The 13406-nt window shown below is 45.2% G+C and overlaps 1 protein-coding gene across 3 annotated transcripts in view; it reads left to right on the forward strand.

Annotated features, from left to right (window-relative positions):
• The window catches only part of LOC134983578 (zinc finger protein OZF-like), a 129344-nt gene that overhangs the window by 33440 nt on the left and 82498 nt on the right, over positions 1 to 13406 (forward strand). Inside the window, exon 1 of one of the 3 annotated variants that reach the window (XM_063949239.1) lies at positions 5205 to 5427. The exons of the other annotated variants lie outside the window; for them this stretch is intronic. The gene's annotated coding sequence lies outside the window, so the exon portion shown is untranslated. Of the gene's footprint in view, positions 1 to 5204; positions 5428 to 13406 lie in introns of those variants that run through there. 3 annotated transcript variants of the gene reach the window in all.

Below are 13406 nucleotides of genomic sequence, written 5' to 3' on the forward strand. Positions count from 1 at the left end.
ACGGCCGCCCTCAAGGAGCCAGCTGATAGGAAGCTGGAAAATATCATAACAGTATATACACACATACTGGTGTTATACTACGACCAGCAATCGCCTCAGCCTGGATGTGCAGCGCTGAGGGGGCTTGGTCGGATTTCCTGACTGAAAATTTTGATACCCTTGACAGGGACAGGATTTTATTGTCTATAGAGCATTTTAAGGATGCATTTCTATATATGTGTGATGCGCAGAGGCATATTTGCATTCTGGCATCAAGAGTAAATGTGATGTACATATCTGCCAGACGAAGACACGACAGTGGTCAGGTGAGGCAGATTCCAGACGGCATATGGAAGTATTGCCGTATAAAGGGGCGGTCCATTGGACCTGGTGGCCATGGCAACAGCTGAAAAATCCACCTTTTGTTACCCCGAGTCACATATTGGCAGAAAAGGACACAGTGGCCCTCATTCCGAGTTGTTCGCTCGCAAGGCGAATGTAGCAGAGTTACACACGCTAAGCCGCCGCCTACTGGGAGTGAATCTTAGCTTCTTAAAATTGCGACCGACGTACGCGCAATATTGCGATTACAAACGAGTTAGCAGTTTCAGAGTAGCTCCAGACTTACTCTGCCTGTGCGATCATTTCAGTGCTTGTCGTTCCTGGTTGACGTCACAAACACACCCAGCGTTCGCCCAGGCACTCCCACCGTTTCTCCGGCCACTCCTGCGTTTTTTCCGGAAACGGTAGCGTTTTCAGCCACACGCCCCTGAAACGCCGTGTTTCCGCCCAGTAACACCCATTTCCTGTCAATCACATTACGATCGCCGGAGCGAAGAAAAAGCCGTGAGTAAAAATACTTTCATCATAGTAAAGTTACTTGGCGCAGTCGCAGTGCGAACATTGCGCATGCGTACTAAGCGGATTTTCACTGCGATGCGATGAAAAATACCGAGCGAACAACTCGGAATGAGGGCCAGTCTTTTCAGTCTCAGTCCTTTCGTCCCCATACGGGCAGGCGGGCGAAGGCCAGTCATATCTGCCCAGGGGGAGAGGAAAGGGAAGAAGACTGCAGCAAGCAGCTCATTCCCAGGAACAGAAGCTCCTCACGGCTTCTGCCAAGTCCGCAGCATAACGCTGGGGCCGTACAAGCGGACTCAGGTGCGGTAGGGGGTCATCTCAAGAGTTTCAGCAACACTCGCAAGGGAACTCCGGGATCCTACATGTAATATCCCAGGTGTACATTGGAAATTCGAGACGTCTCCCCCTCACACAATTCACAGGCTGTATTCCCAGCAGGTGATAATCAAAGTACCCTTCTTACAACAAGGAAGGGGGTAGTATTCCACACTATATTGTGGTACTGAAGCCAACCGGCTCGGTGAGATCTGAAATATTTGAACACTTACATACAAGCGTTCAAATCAAGATGGAGTCACTCGGAGCAGTGATAGCGAACCAGGAAGAAGGGGACGATATGATGTCACTGGATATCAGGGACGTTTACCTACAGGTCCAAATTTGCCCTTCTCACCAAGGGTACTTCAGGTTCCTGGTACAGAACTGTCACTATCAGTTCAGACGCTGCCGTTTGGATGGTCCACGGCGCCCCGGGTCTTTACCAAGGTAATGGCCGGAATGATGATTTTTCTTAAAAGAAACATGGACGCTTTCCTGATAAGGGCAAGGTCCAGAGAACAGTTGGAGGTCGGAGTAGCACTATCTTAAGTAGTTCTACGACAGCACGAGTGGATTCTAAATATTCCAAAATCGCAGCTTTTTCCGACGACACGTCTACTGTTCCTAGGGAAGATTCTGGACACAGTCCAGAAAAACGTGTTTCTCCCAGTGGAGAAAACCAGGGAGTTATCCGAGCTAATCGGGATCCTCCTAAAACCAGGAAAAGTGTCAGTGCATCATTGCACAAGAGTCCTGGTAAAAATGGTGGCTTATTACGAAGCAATTCCATTCGGCAGATTTCCCGCAAGAACTCTTCAGTGGGATCTGCTGGACAAATGGTCCGGATCGCATCCTCAGATGCATCAGCGGATAACCCTATATCCAAGGAAAAGGGTGTCTCTCCTGTGGTGATTACAGAGTGCTCATCTTCTAGAGGGCCGCAGATTCGGCATTCAGGATTGGATGCCGGTGACCACGGAGGCCAGCCTGAGAGGCTGGGGAACAGTCACACAGGGAAAAAATTTCCAGGGAAGTGTGATTAAGTCTGGAGAATTCTCTCCGCATAAATAAGCTTAGAGCAAATTTATAATGCTCTAAACTTAGCTAGACCTCTGCTTCAAGGTCAGCCGGTATTGATCCAGTGGGATAACATCACGGCAGTCGCCCACATAAACAGAAGGGCGGCACAAGAAGCAGGAGGGCAGTGAAAACTGCAAGGATTTTTCGCTAGGCGGAAAATCATGTGATAGCACTGTCAGCAGTGTTCTTTCCGGGAGTGGACGACTGGGAAGCAGACTTCCTCAGCAGGCATGACCTCCACCCGGGAGAGTGGAAACTTCATAGGGAAGTTTTTCAACATGATTGTGGACCGTTGGCAAAGACCAAAGGTGGACATGATGGCGTCCCGCCCGAACAAAAACGGGACAGGTATTCCGCCAGGTCATGAGACCTTCAGGCGATAGCTGTGGATGTTCTGGTAACACCGTGGGTGTACCAGTCTGTGTATGTGTTCCCTCCTCTGTTTCTCATAACCAGGGTATTGAGAATTATAAGACATAGAGGAGTATGAACTATACTAGTGGCTCCGGATTGGCCAAGAGGGACTTGGTACCCGGAACTTCAAGAAATGCTCACAGAGGACTAAGGGCCTGGGGAGCTAAGAAGGGACTTGATTCAGCAAGTACCATGTCTATTCCAAGACTTACCGCGGCTGCGTTTGACGGCATGGCGGTTGAATGCCGGATCCTGAGGGGAAAAGGCATTCCATAAGAGGTCATACCTACCCTGGTCAAAGCCAGGAAGGAGGTGACCGCACAACGTCATCACCACATGTGGTGAAAATATGTTGCGTGGGTGAGGCCAGGAAGGCTCCACGACGGAAATTCAACTAGGTCGATTTCTACACTTCCTGAAAACAGGAGTGTTTTGGACCTCAAATTGGGGTTCATTAACATTTAAATTTCGGCCCTGTAGATTTTCTTCCAGAAAGAATTGACTTCTGTTCCTGAAGTCCAGATTGTAAAGGATGTATTGCATATACAGCTTTTTTGTGCCCCTAGGGGCACCGTGAGATCTCAACATAGTGTTGGGATTTCTTAAAATCATATTGGTTTGAACCGCTCAAATCTGTGGATTTGAAATATCTCACATGGAAAGTGACCATGCTGTTGACAAATATCTCACATGGGAAGTGACCATGTTGTTAGCCCTGGCCTCGGCCAGGCGATTGTCAGAATGGGCGGCTTTGTCTTACAAAAGCCCATATTAAAATTTTCCATTTGAACAGGACAGAACTGGGACTCGTCTCCAGTTTCTTCATGAAGGGGTGTCAGCGTTTTCACCTGAAACAACCTCTTGTGGTGCCTGCGGCTACTAGGGACTTGGAGGACTCCAAGTTACTAGACGTGGTCAGGGCCCTAAAAATATATATATATATATATAGTTAGGACGGCTGGAGTCAGAAAGTCTGACTTGCTGTTTATACTGTATACACCCAACAAGCTGGGTGCTCATGCTTCTAAGCAGTCTATTGCACGCTGGATTTGTAGTACAATTCAGCTTGCACATTCTGTGGCAGGCCTGCCACAGACGAAATATGTAGATGCCCATTCCACAAGGAAGGTGGGCTCATCCTGGGCGGCTGCCCGAGGAGTCTCGGCATTACAACTTTGCCGAGCAGCTACGTGGTCAGGGGAGAACACGTTTGTAAAATTTTACAAATTTTGATACTCTGGCTAAGGAGGACCTGGAGTTCTCTCATTCGGTGCTGCAGAGTCATCCGCACTCTCCCGCCCGTTTGGGAGCTTTGGTATAATCCCCATGGTCCTGACGGAGTCCCCAGCATCCACTAGGACGTTAGAGAAAATAAGAATTTACTTACCGATAATTCTATTTCTCGTAGTCCGTAGTGGATGCTGGGCGCCCATCCCAAGTGCGGATTGTCTGCAATGCTTGTACATAGTTATTGTTACAAAAATCGGGTTATTACTATTGTTGTGAGCCATCTTTTCGGAGGCTACTTCGTTTTGTTATCATACTGTTAACTGGGTTCAGATCACAAGTTGTACGGTGTGATTGGTGTGGCTGGTATGAGTCTTACCCGGGATTCAAGATCCTTCCTTATTGTGTACGCTCGTCCGGGCACAGTACCTAACTGAGGCTTGGAGGAGGGTCATAGGGGGAGGAGCCAGTACACACCATGTGACCTAAAAAGCTTTTTAGATGTGCCCTGTCTCCTGCGGAGCCCGCTATTCCCCATGGTCCTGACGGAGTCCCCAGCATCCACTACGGACTACGAGAAATAGAATTATCGGTAAGTAAATTCTTATTATATAGGGGAGAGGGGACCGTACAGTGATATATGAGGAGGAATAACACAGCTCCCGGCACACACTGATATGTGGTATTATTATTATATAGGGGAGAGTGGACCGTACAGTGATATATGAGGGGAATAACACAGCTCCCGGTACACGCTGATATGTGGTATTATTATTATATAGAGGAGAGGGGACAGTACAGTGATATATGAGGAGGAATAACACAGCTCCCGGCACACACTGATATGTGGTATTATTATTATATAGAGGAGAGGGGACCGTACAGTGATATATGAGGGGGAATAACACAGCTCCCAGCACACGCTGATATGTGGTATTATTATTACATTGGGGAGCGGGGACCGTACAGTGATATATGAGTGGGAATAACACAGCTCCCGGCACACGCTGATATGTGGTATTATTATTATATAGGAGAGATCGGATCGTACAGTGACATATGAGGGGGAATAATACAGCTCCCGACACACACTGATATGTGGTATTATTATTGTATAGGGGAGAGGGGACTGTACAGTGATATATAAGGTGGAATAACACAGCTCCCAGAACACACTGATATGTTGTATTATTATTATATAGGAGAGAGGGTACCGTACAGTGATATATGAGAGGAATAACACATCTCCCGGCACACTGATATGTGGTATATTTATTATATAGGGGAGTATATATACTATATTATATGTGGTATTATTATTATATAGGGGAGAGGGGACCGTACAGTGATATATGAGGGGAATAACACAGCTCCCGGCACAGTACCTAACTGAGGCTTGGAGGAGGGTCATAGGGGGAGGAGCCAGTACACACCATGTGACCTAAAAAGCTTTTTAGATGTGCCCTGTCTCCTGCGGAGCCCGCTATTCCCCATGGTCCTGACGGAGTCCCCAGCATCCACTACGGACTACGAGAAATAGAATTATCGGTAAGTAAATTCTTATTATATAGGGGAGAGGGGACCGTACAGTGATATATGAGGAGGAATAACACAGCTCCCGGCACACACTGATATGTGGTATTATTATTATATAGGGGAGAGTGGACCGTACAGTGATATATGAGGGGGAATAACACAGCTCCCGGCACACACTGATATGTGGTATTATTATTATATAGGGGAGAGGGGACGTACAGTGATATATGAGGAGGAATAACACAGCTCCCGGCACACACTGATATGTGGTATTATTATTATATAGGGGAGAGGGGACCGTACAGTGATATATGAGGGGAATAACACAGCTCCCGGCACACGCTGATATGTGGTATTATTATTATATAGGGGAGAGGGGACCGTACAGTGATATATGAGGTGGAATAACACAGCTCCCGGCACACTGATATGTGGTATTATTATTATATAGGGGAGAGGGGACCGTACAGTGATATATGAGGGGGAAGAACACAGCTCCCGGCACACTGATATGTGGTATTATTATTATATAGGGGAGAGGGGACCGTACAGTGATATATGAGGGGGAATAACACAGCTCCCGGCACACACTGATATGTGGTATTATTATTATATAGGGGAGAGGGGACCGTACAGTGATATATGAGGGGGAATAACACAGCTCCCAGCACACACTGATATGTGGTATTATTATTATATAGGGGAGAGGGGACCGTACAGTGATATATGAGGGGGAATAACACAGCTCCCGTCACACGCTGATATGTGGTATTATTATTATATAGAGGAGAGGGGACCGTACAGTGATATATGAGGGGAATAACACAGCTCCCGGCACACGCTGATATGTGGTATTATTATTATATAGAGGAGAGGGGACCGTACAGTGATATATGAGGGGGAATAACACAGCTCCCGGCACACGCTGATATGTGGTATTATTATTATATAGGGGAGAGGGGACCGTACAGTGATATATGAGGGGGAATAACACAGCCCCCGGCACACGCTGATATGTGGTATTATTATTATATAGGGGAGAGGGGACCGTACAGTCATATATGAGGAGGAATAACACAGCTCCCGACACACGCTGATATGTGGTATTATTATTATATAGGGGAGAGGGGACCGTACAGTGATATATGAGGAGGAATAACACAGCTCCCGACACACGCTGATATGTGGTATTATTATTATATAGGGGAGAGGGGACCGTACAGTGATATATGAGGAGGAATAACACAGCTCCCAGCACACACTGATATGTGGTATTATTATTATATAGGGGAGAGGGGACAGTACAGTGATATATGAGGAGGAATAACACTGCTCCCGGCACACGCTGATATGTGGTATTATTATTATATAGAGGAGAGGTGACCGTACAGTGATATATGTGGAGGAATAACACAGCTCCCGCACACTGATATGTGGTATTATTATTATATAGGGGAGAGGGGACCGTACAGTGATATATGAGGGGGAATAACACAGCTCCCGGCACACACTGATATGTGGTATTATTATTATATAGGGGAGAGGGGACCGTACAGTGATATATGAGGGGAATAACACAGCTCCCGGCACACGCTGATATGTGGTATTATTATTATATAGAGGAGAGGGGACCGTACAGTGATATATGAGGGGGAATAACACAGCTCCCGGCACACACTGATATGTGGTATTATTATTATATAGGGGAAAGGGGACCGTACAGTGATATATGAGGGGGAATAACACAGCTCCCGGCACACACTGATATGTGGTATTATTATTATATAGGGGAGAGGGGACCGTACAGTGATATATGAGGGGGAATAACACAGCTCCCAGCACACACTGATATGTGGTATTATTATTATATAGGGGAGAGGGGACCGTACAGTGATATATGAGGGGGAATAACACAGCTCCCGTCACACGCTGATATGTGGTATTATTATTATATAGAGGAGAGGGGACCGTACAGTGATATATGAGGGGAATAACACAGCTCCCGGCACACGCTGATATGTGGTATTATTATTATATAGAGGAGAGGGGACCGTACAGTGATATATGAGGGGAATAACACAGCTCCCGGCACACTGATATGTGGTATTATTATTATATAGAGGAGAGGGGACCGAGCAGTGATATATGAGAAGGAATAACACAGCTCCCGGCACACTGATATGTGGTATTATTATTATATAGGGGAGAGGGGACCGTACAGTGATATACGAGGGGGAATAACACAGCTCCCGGCACACACTGATATGTGGTATTATTATTATATAGAGGAGAGGGGACCGTACAGTGTTATATGAGGGGGAATAACACAGCTCCCAGCACACGCTGATATGTGGTATTATTATTACATAGGGGAGCGGGGACCGTACAGTGATATATGAGTGGGAATAAAACAGCTCCCGGCACACGCTGATATGTGGTATTATTATTATATAGGAGAGATCGGATCGTACAGTGACATATGAGGGGGAATAATACAGCTCCCGACACACACTGATATGTGGTATTATTATTATATAGGGGAGAGGGGACTGTACAGTGATATATGAGGTGGAATAACACAGCTCCCAGAACACACTGATATGTTGTATTATTATTATATAGGAGAGAGGGTACCGTACAGTGATATATGAGGGGAATAACACATCTCCCGGCACACGCTGATATGTGGTATTATTATAATATAGAGGAGAGGGTTCTGTACAGTGATATATGAGGTGGAATAACACAGCTCCCGTAACACACTGATATGTTGTATTATTATTATTATATAGGGGAGAGGGTACCGTACAGTGATATATGAGGGGAATAACACATCTCCCGGCACACGCTGATATGTGGTATTATTATTATATAGGAGAGATCGGACCGTACAGTGATATATGAGGGGGAATAACACAGCTCCCGGCACACGCTGATATGTGGTATTATTATTAAATAGGGGAGAGGGGACTGTACAGTGATATATGAGGGGGAATAACATAGCTCCCGACACACCCTGATATGTGGTATTATTATTATATAGGGGAGAGGGGACCGTACAGTGATATATGAGGAGGAATAACACAGCTCCCGGCACACGCTGATATGTGGTATTATTATTATTATATAGGGGAGAGGGGACCGTACAGTGATATATGAGGGGGAATAACACAGCTCCTGCCACACACTGATATGTGGTATTATTATTATATAGGAGAGAGGGGACCGTATAGTGATATATGAGGAGGAATAACACAGCTCCCGGCACACACTGATATGTGGTATTATTATTATATAGGGGAGAGGGGACCGTACAGTGATATATGAGGAGGAATAACACATCTCCCGGCACACACTGATATGTGGTATTGGTATTATATAGGGATGAGGGGAAATAACACAGCTCCCGGCACACGCTGATATGTGGTATTGGTATTAAATAGGGATGAGGGGAAATAACACAGCTCCCGGCACACACTGATATGTGGTATTATTATTATATAGGGGAGAGGGGACTGTACAGTGATATATGAGGGGGAATAACATAGCTCCCGACACACCCTGATATGTGGTATTATTATTATATAGGGGAGAGGGGACCGTACAGTGACATATGAGGGGGAATAATACAGCTCCCGACACACACTGATATGTGGTATTATTATTATATAGGGGAGAGGGGACTGTACAGTGATATATGAGGGGGAATAACATAGCTCCCGGCACACGCTGATATGTGGTATTATTATTATATAGGGGAGAGAGGACAGTACAGTGATATATGAGGGGGAATAACACAGCTCCCGGCACACACTGATATGTGGTATTATTATTATATAGAGGAGAGGGGACCGTACAGTGATATATGAGGAGGAATAACACAGCTCCCGGCACACACTGATATGTGGTATTATTATTATATAGCGGAGAGGGGACAGTACAGTGATATATGAGGGGGAATAACACAGCTCCCGGCACACACTGATATGTGGTATTATTATTATATAGGGGAGAGGGGACCGTACAGTGATATATGAGGGAGAATAAAACAGCTCCCTGCACACGCTGATATGTGGTATTATTATTATATAGGGGAAAGGGGACCGTACAGTTATATATGAGGGGAAATAACACAGCTCCCGGCACACGCTGATATGTGGTATTATTATTATATAGGGGAGAGGGGACAGTACAGTGCTATATGAGGAGGAATAACACAGCTCCCGGCACACGCTGATATGTGGTATTATTATTATTATTATATAGGGGAGAGGGGACCGTACAGTGATATATGAGGAGGAATAACACAGCCCCCACGCACACGCTGATATGTGGTATTATTATTATATAGGGGAGAGGGGACTGTACAGTGATATATGAGGTGGAATAACACAGCTCCCGGCACACGCTGATATGTAGTGGTATTATTATTATATAGGGGAGAGGGGACCGTACAGTGATATATGAGGGGGAATAACACAGCTCCCGGCACACACTGATATGTGGTATTATTATTATATAGGGGAGAAGGGACCATACAGTGATATATGAGGGGGAATAACACAGCTCCCGGCACACACTGATATGTGGTATTATTATTATATAGGGGAGAGGGGACCGTACAGTGATATATGAGGGGGAATAACACAGCTCCCAGCACACGCTGATATGTGGTATTATTATTATATAGGGGAGAGGGGACCGTACAGTGATATATGAGGAGGAATAACACAGCCCCTGGCACACGCTGATATGTGGTATTATTATATAGGGGAGAGGGGACTGTACAGTGATATATGAGGAGGAATAACACAGCTCCCGGCACACACTGATATGTGGTATTATTATTATATAGGGGACAGTACAGTGATATATGAGGGGGAATAACACAGCTCCCGGCACACGCTGATATGTGGTATTATTATTATATAGAAGAGAGGGGACAGTACAGTGATATACGAGGGGGAATAACACAGCTCCCGGCACACGCTGATATGTGGTATTATTATTATATAGAAGAGAGGGGACCGTACAGTGATATATGAGGAGGAATAACACATCTCCCGGCACACTGATATGTGGTATTATTATTATATAGAGGAGAGGGGACCGTACAGTGATATATGAGAAGGAATAACACAGCTCCCGGCACACTGATATGTGGTATTATTATTATATAGGGGAGAGGGGACCGTACAGTGATATATGAGGGGGAATAACACAGCTCCCGGCACACACTGATATGTGGTATTATTATTATATAGGGGAGAGGGGACCATACAGGGATATATGAGGAGGAATAACACAGGTCCCGGCACACGCTGATATGTGGTATTATTATTATATAGGGGAGAGGGGACAGTACAGTGATATATGAGGGGAATAACACAGCTCCCGGCACACACTGATATGTGGTATTATTATTATATAGGGGAGAGGGGACCGTACAGTGATATATGAGGAGGAATAACACAGCTCCCGGCACACACTGATATGTGGTATTATTATTATATACGGGAGAGTGGACCGTACAGTGATATATGAGGGGAATAACACAGCTCCCGGTACACGCTGATATGTGGTATTATTATTATATAGAGGAGAGGGGACAGTACAGTGATATATGAGGAGGAATAACACAGCTCCCGGCACACACTGATATGTGGTATTATTATTATATAGAGGAGAGGGGACCGTACAGTGATATATGAGGGGGAATAACACAGCTCCCAGCACACGCTGATATGTGGTATTATTATTACATTGGGGAGCGGGGACCGTACAGTGATATATGAGTGGGAATAACACAGCTCCCGGCACACGCTGATATGTGGTATTATTATTATATAGGAGAGATCGGATCGTACAGTGACATATGAGGGGGAATAATACAGCTCCCGACACACACTGATATGTGGTATTATTATTGTATAGGGGAGAGGGGACTGTACAGTGATATATAAGGTGGAATAACACAGCTCCCAGAACACACTGATATGTTGTATTATTATTATATAGGAGAGAGGGTACCGTACAGTGATATATGAGAGGAATAACACATCTCCCGGCACACTGATATGTGGTATTATAATTATATAGAGGAGAGGGGACCGTACAGTGATATATGAGAAGGAATAACACAGCTCCCGGCACACTGATATGTGGTATTATTATTATATAGGGGAGAGGGGACCGTACAGTGATATATGAGGGGGAATAACACAGCTCCCGGCACACACTGATATGTGGTATTATTATTATATAGGGGAGAGGGGACCGTACAGTGATATATGAGGAGGAATAACACAGGTCCCGGCACACGCTGATATGTGGTATTATTATTATATAGAGGAGAGGGGACAGTACAGTGATATATGAGGGGAATAACACAGCTCCCGGCACACACTGATATGTGGTATTATTATTATATAGAGGAGAGGGGACCGTACAGTGATATATGAGGAGGAATAACACATCTCCCGGCACACTGATATGTGGTATTATTATTATATAGAGGAGAGGGGACCGTACAGTGATATATGAGAAGGAATAACACAGCTCCCGGCACACTGATATGTGGTATTATTATTATATAGGGGAGAGGGGACCGTACAGTGATATATGAGGGGGAATAACACAGCTCCCGGCACACACTGATATGTGGTATTATTATTATATAGGGGAGAGGGGACCATACAGGGATATATGAGGAGGAATAACACAGGTCCCGGCACACGCTGATATGTGGTATTATTATTATATAGGGGAGAGGGGACAGTACAGTGATATATGAGGGGAATAACACAGCTCCCGGCACACACTGATATGTGGTATTATTATTATATAGGGGAGAGGGGACCGTACAGTGATATATGAGGAGGAATAACACAGCTCCCGGCACACACTGATATGTGGTATTATTATTATATACGGGAGAGTGGACCGTACAGTGATATATGAGGGGAATAACACAGCTCCCGGTACACGCTGATATGTGGTATTATTATTATATAGAGGAGAGGGGACAGTACAGTGATATATGAGGAGGAATAACACAGCTCCCGGCACACACTGATATGTGGTATTATTATTATATAGAGGAGAGGGGACCGTACAGTGATACATGAGGGGGAATAACACAGCTCCCAGCACACGCTGATATGTGGTATTATTATTACATTGGGGAGCGGGGACCGTACAGTGATATATGAGTGGGAATAACACAGCTCCCGGCACACGCTGATATGTGGTATTATTATTATATAGGAGAGATCGGATCGTACAGTGACATATGAGGGGGAATAATACAGCTCCCGACACACACTGATATGTGGTATTATTATTGTATAGGGGAGAGGGGACTGTACAGTGATATATAAGGTGGAATAACACAGCTCCCAGAACACACTGATATGTTGTATTATTATTATATAGGAGAGAGGGTACCGTACAGTGATATATGAGAGGAATAACACATCTCCCGGCACACTGATATGTGGTATTATAATTATATAGAGGAGAGGGGACCGTACAGTGATATATGAGAAGGAATAACACAGCTCCCGGCACACTGATATGTGGTATTATTATTATATAGGGGAGAGGGGACCGTACAGTGATATATGAGGGGGAATAACACAGCTCCCGGCACACACTGATATGTGGTATTATTATTATATAGGGGAGAGGGGACCGTACAGTGATATATGAGGAGGAATAACACAGGTCCCGGCACACGCTGATATGTGGTATTATTATTATATAGAGGAGAGGGGACAGTACAGTGATATATGAGGGGAATAACACAGCTCCCGGCACACACTGATATGTGGTATTATTATTATATAGGGGAGAGGGGACCGTACAGTGATATATGAGGAGGAATAACACAGCTCCCGGCACACACTGATATGTGGTATTATTATTATATAGGGGAGAGGGGACCGTACAGTGATATATGAGGGGAATAACACAGCTCCCGGCACACGCTG

This window comes from Pseudophryne corroboree (genome assembly GCF_028390025.1).
Source record: "Pseudophryne corroboree isolate aPseCor3 chromosome 3 unlocalized genomic scaffold, aPseCor3.hap2 SUPER_3_unloc_19, whole genome shotgun sequence".
Classification (NCBI taxonomy): Eukaryota; Metazoa; Chordata; class Amphibia; order Anura; family Myobatrachidae; genus Pseudophryne; species Pseudophryne corroboree.